Source organism: Mustela lutreola, chromosome 7, assembly GCF_030435805.1.
Source record: "Mustela lutreola isolate mMusLut2 chromosome 7, mMusLut2.pri, whole genome shotgun sequence".
NCBI classification, from domain to species: Eukaryota; Metazoa; Chordata; class Mammalia; order Carnivora; family Mustelidae; genus Mustela; species Mustela lutreola.
In genome coordinates this window covers 129,810,475-129,817,337 of record NC_081296.1, presented here as the reverse complement: position 1 = coordinate 129,817,337, position 6,863 = coordinate 129,810,475, and positions in this window count along the sequence as shown.

The following is a 6,863-nucleotide window of genomic DNA, read 5'->3' as shown; positions in this document are numbered from 1 at the left end:
AAATAAAATATTTAGTTAAAATTTGGCCTTGTTAGAATAGTTATTACTACTGAATGACTTTATGTTCTTAAACAGAATAATACCCTTGAAACCTTTGAATGGGATAATCTTTTATTAATATTACTATTGACTTTTTCTAAATAAATTTATCTTGGAGTTGACATAAATGGCAGGTCACCAAAGTATAACTAATAATCTACTGATTGGTAGATGTAATGATGATATTTCTTTGTTACTCTTATCATAAAACACTAGGGGGAAGCTATGAGATACTAAGCTTAAAGAATGGGTCGGAAGCATACTACATATACATAAATAGTTTTCTTTCTCTTTTTTCTATATTCTTGTGAGCTCTGCAGAAATTATACCTATAATTACACACACACACACACCCCACATATTTCTGCTACACAAAGGAATTGAATAGATGATATGATGGCATATAATTCACATTGTGTGTGTAGTCTTACACTGATATATAAGATAAAATATAGTTCTATGTATAAAGTAAATATATATCATAAGGGTCAACCAATACTTAGTATACACTCACTCACACACACCATTTATAATATGTATATTTATCAATAGTAACTGTTAAACCATATGGAGCACTAAGTCTACTTAAAGCAAAGTGTATGTATTTTAAAAACAGAAAATATCAATGATACATACCTACTTTACAATGACAAGGTCATTTCTTTATAAAATTAGGACATCTTTGGAAGGGGGCTTCTTTTTAATTGTGGGAAAATTTTATAATTTTTTTCAGAGCATCCTGCTATGAGGTTTTATGTGCAGAGTGTAACTGGGGAAGGGCATGGAATATGTCCACCATTATAGCAGCATGTATTTTTCAAAAGTCCATGTCCACTGAAAATCAATTACCATTAAAAAAAAAAATGATCTACTTCTTAAGGGGCTGTAGATTCCCTGAGGCAATCTTTATTATTTTTGGTAGAGAGCTTAAGGCAAAGATTAAGTATCTACCAACACATTTGGATTTTCCACAAAGAATTTACATTCAACAGTGGACAGTGCAACAATTAGCATAGTGAATTAGTGTTGTAGGAAGTGACCACAACAAATATAAACACTCCAGATAAAGTGCAATAAGTTCTTAGTAATTAATATACTTTTCAGAACCTACTTGGTTTCTTGCTTAGTCTGGCTATTCAGTAGGACATGCCAGATTAATATACAGGAGACTATGTATTGAAATATTTTACTAATGAGCGGAGCAAGTGGAAATAAATGGCTGACACCTGTAGGATATTATGCCATTTTTATGTGTGGAAAATTGCATGGAATTTTGACACTTTTAGTATACGGTTAAAGAGGCACCTCACACATTATGCCATTGACTTTCCAATAAACCATTAAATACTTTTTTATTCCTAACATAACTATTTAACTGCTAGGCCAACATAACCCTGCCTAAAGCCTCAGTAAATTGTGCAGACATTTCCACCTCAAAGAGGTAGGACCCAATAGCCTGGGTGCAAAGAGCATTATGTGCAGTGCAGATTTCAAGCCAGAGGTTAGTGTCTTCTGAATTGCAGGAATAAAATACTTTTTAACAGGGTGATACACTCTCCCCATTTGCCTAGTTATTGCAAAATAGGTGCAGCAAACTCAATTTTGACAGTAGCTTGAGAGTTAGAAATAAAAGCAAAATCACTATAGTTTCAAAAGGGGTGCTATGTACTTTCCCTCCCCACCGACTATCGACTATCGGGCAGACTGAAGAAACTATGTATGCAAATACAGAAAACTCAGAATTGCTATTAAAGTGTTTATCTCTTCTCAGAAGTTTAGACAGATCTACCAGTCTAATTTAGCCATATACCAACCCCCTCCTTCTTTTTCCTCCCGGAGCACACTGAACCTAACCCTAGCATAGAGTCTTTTATTGTTGGGATGTGAGTTTTCTTTGATAGTAGGTAATGATCTTTAGAGGGTCTCACTGTTTGAGTGCTTTTAACATGGTAGGCACTGGATATTCAAAGATGAGTGAAGGTTGAAAAATTAATAAGTGAATACATTAATAATTAATAAAATGTATACTGATATAGTAGAAAGGGTAGACTTTAAAAATGAAATATTTGTATATATATAATATATATATGTATATATTTATGTTCAAAACCTGTTTCCTTCATTAAATTAACTTGTCCCATCACTCCTTCAGTATTTATATTTTCTTTTATTGTATTTTTAATATATATTCCCATTAATTGCATATCAATCTATATTATTCTGGGTTCTCCTACTGGTTCTGTTCTTAATAAATAAATTTATTATAAGAAACTGACTGACTCACATGGTTATGAAAGCTGAGAATTCCCAAGATCTGCAGTCAGCAGGCCAGGACCTATGTTATAATTCTGATCCTGGTCCAAAGGCTTAAGAATCATGAGAGCCAACAATATAAGTCCAAGTATGAATCAGAGTCCAAAGACAGAAGACCAGTATTCTAACTTGAAGATAGTCAAGAAGAACTTGATGTAGAGAACCTATGTTACTCAGGCTTTTTTGTTCTATTCATGTCTTTAGTGGATTAGATGGGGCACTTCCACATTAAGAAGGGCCATTTGCTTTACTCAGTCTACCAACTCAAATATTAATTTCATCCAGAAACTCCTTCACAGATATACTGAGAATAATGTTTAATCAATTAATTTGTCCAAAATATATATTTGAAAATGAGAAAAAAATCTGGGCACTCAATGGCTTAGTCAGGCTGACACATAAATTATCCTTCATAATATCTCTAACTAACTATAGATCTACCTATCTAATCTATCTAATTGTGTTTGTATATTATTTAGCTATTGTTGTACACAGTCTCCATACAAATGAGCACATGGTAATTATGTATAAACATCACTTAGAATAGGGAGGGAGAAAAATGGTCCTTAGCCATCACATTATTAAAAAATAATCATGAAATAAATGTCAACAAAACTAAATACTTTCTTTTCCTGTGTAGTGTGGCACTAAATTAAAACTTATTTAATTATTCAGTCAGACTAGATAGTTAGTAAATGTCAGATACTAAACGAGCTTCTAGAAATACAATAGCCTGATGCCTCTACATTAATGTGCTTTTGAACCTTAAATACTTTATTTGAAAGAACAGACAAGACAGTAGTATAATGTACCTCTTGTTGCCTTTGGTACAGTTTGATCTCCTAGAAGACAGGAAGGAAGGAAGGAAGGAAGGAAGGAGAAAGAAGGAAAGAAAGAAAGAAAGAAAGAAAGAAAGAAAGAAAGAAAGAAAGAAAGAAAGAAAAAGGAAAGGAAAGGAAAGGAAAAGAAAGGAAAAGAAAAGAAAAGAAGGAAGGAAGAAAAGAAGGAAAGAAGGAAGAAAGGAATGAAGGAAGAAAGAGACTAGGGAGTGAGAGGAAGGAAGGAAGAAGGAAAAAGAAAAAAATGGAGTTGAGATGAATGAATAAGAGATGAACATGCATACAAAAAACATTTTCTTTATGTCCAGCACTGGGTCTTAAAATCTCTCAAGGCAAACTCCTAGCTTCAATCAAACCAACTTCTTTACTGCTTACATTTCCAGAGATAATCTTTTGCATGAAAATCTTTTCGATGTATGCTAGAAATCCTTTTTCATGATTTCAGAAATAGACTGCCAACACAAATAACAGTATTACGCTTATCATGGATGGAACTTAACTGTCAGTGTAAATGAGATATCTTGATTCATACCATTCTTTGGCAATGGAAAGTGAAAGACTCAGAGCAATGATATCATCAAACAACCCAGTTCTTTCAGTCTCTTTTATATTCTGCCGTGTCACATTATCCTAAGGCTGGATCTTAGCCCAAATTTTTAACAGGTACAGGATCTCCTAGAGCTACTGCTTCCTCATTCATATGCAGTGGAGGAGACTCAAAGCAACTGGTCTGGCTTAGAGCCAATGCTTGTTTCTAACCTTAGCATGTGAACAGCTCAATAGAAAGACTGGCTGACTTAGTTAACATCATTCACACCACCTCATAAGGCAGGGGTGGTGCCAACTTCCCTCCAATCACAGACTATTAGGAAGTGGATAACTAATGGAGAGCAGTGGACACCATTCTATGATGTCATAGACAGAAACTTATTTTTAAAGATTGATTTATTTATTTGACAGAGAGAAAGAGAGAGGGAGCACAAGTAGAGGAAGCAAAAGAGGGAGAGAGAAACATAGGCTACCCATTGAGCAGGGAGCTTGATGTGGGGGCCTGTCCCAGGACCCTGAGATCATCACCTGAGCTGAAGGCAGGTGTTTAATTGACTCAGCCACCCAGGCATCCCAACAGAATTTTTTTTTTTTTTTTTTTTTTTAGTGGGAAAAATATGATCCCCAAATTAAATTACTTAGGAAGAAGGTCTAAAGCACATGTGATCTGCAATTGAGTTCCTTCAATTCTTATGGCCAGGGATTTGGGACATCTGGGTGGCTCAGTGGATTAAGCCTCTGCCTTTGGCTCAGGTCATGATCTCAGGGTCCTGGGATTGAGCCCCACATCGGGCTCTCTGCTCAGCAGGGAACCTGCTTCCCCCCGCCCCCCCCCCCCGCCTGCCTCTCTGCCTACTTGTGATCACTCTCTCTCTCTCTCAAATAAATAAATAAAATCTTTTAAAAAAATTAAATTAACATCATTGATGAATTAGTAAACTATAGGTATCCCATATTGTTTATTAGCAGAAGTTCCTAGGGTTAAGTAAACTACATTTTATAGAAAAATATACAGGAATTCTCCTAACAAATCCAGCTTGAAGTAGAGTTGGGACAAGCTTTATATACCATTAGAAAATTGTGTAAAAAATAAAATTGTGGTAGTAATTGCCATAATTCGTATGTTTTAATAGTTCTACAAGTTGTAATCATAATCTGTCCTAATCTATATTTGTACTTCATAGTTCCCAAACACCAAACCAGTGTACAAAAAAAAAAAAATTGTTAAGAGAAAAGTTTTTAAAGGTTTTATTTATTTATTTGACAGAGAGATCACAAGCAGGCAGGGAGGGAGGGGGAAGCAGGCCCCCCCCTGATCAGAGAGCCTGATGTGGGACTCTATCCCAGGACCCTGAGATCATGATCCCAGTGGAAGGCAGAAGCGTAACCCACTGAGCCACCCAGGTGCCCGTTAAGAGAAATTTTAACTGCATCATCCTTAAATTCTGGGCTCCACTACTCATTAATTAGGTTAAGAAGAATAAATGAAACAAGATGGGATTGGGAGGGAGACAAACCATAAATTACTCTTAATCTCACAAAACAAACTGAGGGTTGCTGGGGGGAGGGGGTTTGGGAGAAGGGGGTGGGATTATGGATATTGGGGAGGGTATGTGCTTTGGTGAGTGCTGTGAAGTGTGTAAACCTGGTGATTCACAGACCTGTACCCCTGGGGATAAAAATATATGTTTATACAAAAAAATAAAAATTAAAATTAAAAAAAAGTTTTCTAGGGAAGATACACAATAATTTATCAACAATGATCACCTTGAATGAGAAAGACAGAGGGGGAAACTAGGGGAAGAGTTGTGCTTTTCAATTCTATAACTTTTAGTGGATCATAATGATTTTATATATTTTACAAATAATATATTTTACTCATATGTGTATGTATCATATACAACATAAAAAAAAAAAAAAAAGATAGTCACTCCTATTCTTCAGTAAATGACCTTTCACTTTCTCTTATTCTCTGTAAAAATAGCTCCATAAATGCCTTGGAGTTGACTTCTTGACTACTTCTGTTTATACATTCTCTGCAGGAGTTTGTATCAAGATTCAAGTCAAAGATTACACTGTCTTCAACACAGGCTTCATGATCTTGAAGAGCCCTTATAGGACTTGCAATCTATGTGTTTATTAAAGTTGAATACCAAAAATGAACAGTATCACCATCAGCCGAAGGATCTCTAAATCAAAGATAAATTGCAAAGAGACAAAAAGTAAGTTTCTTCCTTAAATTATTGAAAATATACAATGAAAATTGCATGTCAATTCACTCACTTAGCTTTCATTAGGTTGGGTCCCATTCACCTTGTGGTGAAAGGGTATTTATTTCTGGCTACAACACAAGGCAATTTACTTCATGAGGTTCAGTTTATTTCTATTTGAAAGTTCTTCTTCCTTCCCTACCTTTGCTTTTCCTGCCTTTCCCTCCCCCCCATCTTCCCTCACTTCTTTCCTTCTTTCCTTCCTTCCTTCCTTCCTCCCATCTATCAGCATAGGCTTAATTAAATACAGTGTATCTAAATTATATTCTGGTGACCTGAAATGTTTCCCAGAGGGGTACAACCCTGTTTCCTTCCATGATTCCCAACCAGACCTGTTATATGGCTTTATATTCCTTGTGATCACATTCTGGGGTAGAAGCTAAACTGCTCTTAATAAATGTTATGTGTGATGAGACCTCAGGGTTTTCAAAGTCTGAAACATATTGCTTCAGTCTTATTAAGATGTCACTTTGTTCAAATATGAATATACGTCTGCATTATCTCAATTCTTGGCATATTGCTTTGAAATAACATTGTTTCAAGTTTTTCAGACGACACGACACTATTCACAGCATGTCCACAACATCCAGACAAGTTTGCAAATTCTTCCAGAAAAACTGATCTACATTTATTTTTTACCACTGATGACTCATAAGGGAGGGCAGAGCCCTTGGCTTATTATAGTTTCTAGCCTAGACTCAAGTTCGACCAGCATGTCAGTTCAACAATGTGTGATGTGTCAACTTCAAAAATTAAACAAACCAGGGACGCCTGGGTGGCTCAGTGGGTTAAGCCGCTGCCTTCGGCTCAGGTCATGATCTCAGGGTCCTGGGATCGAGTCCCGCATCGGGCT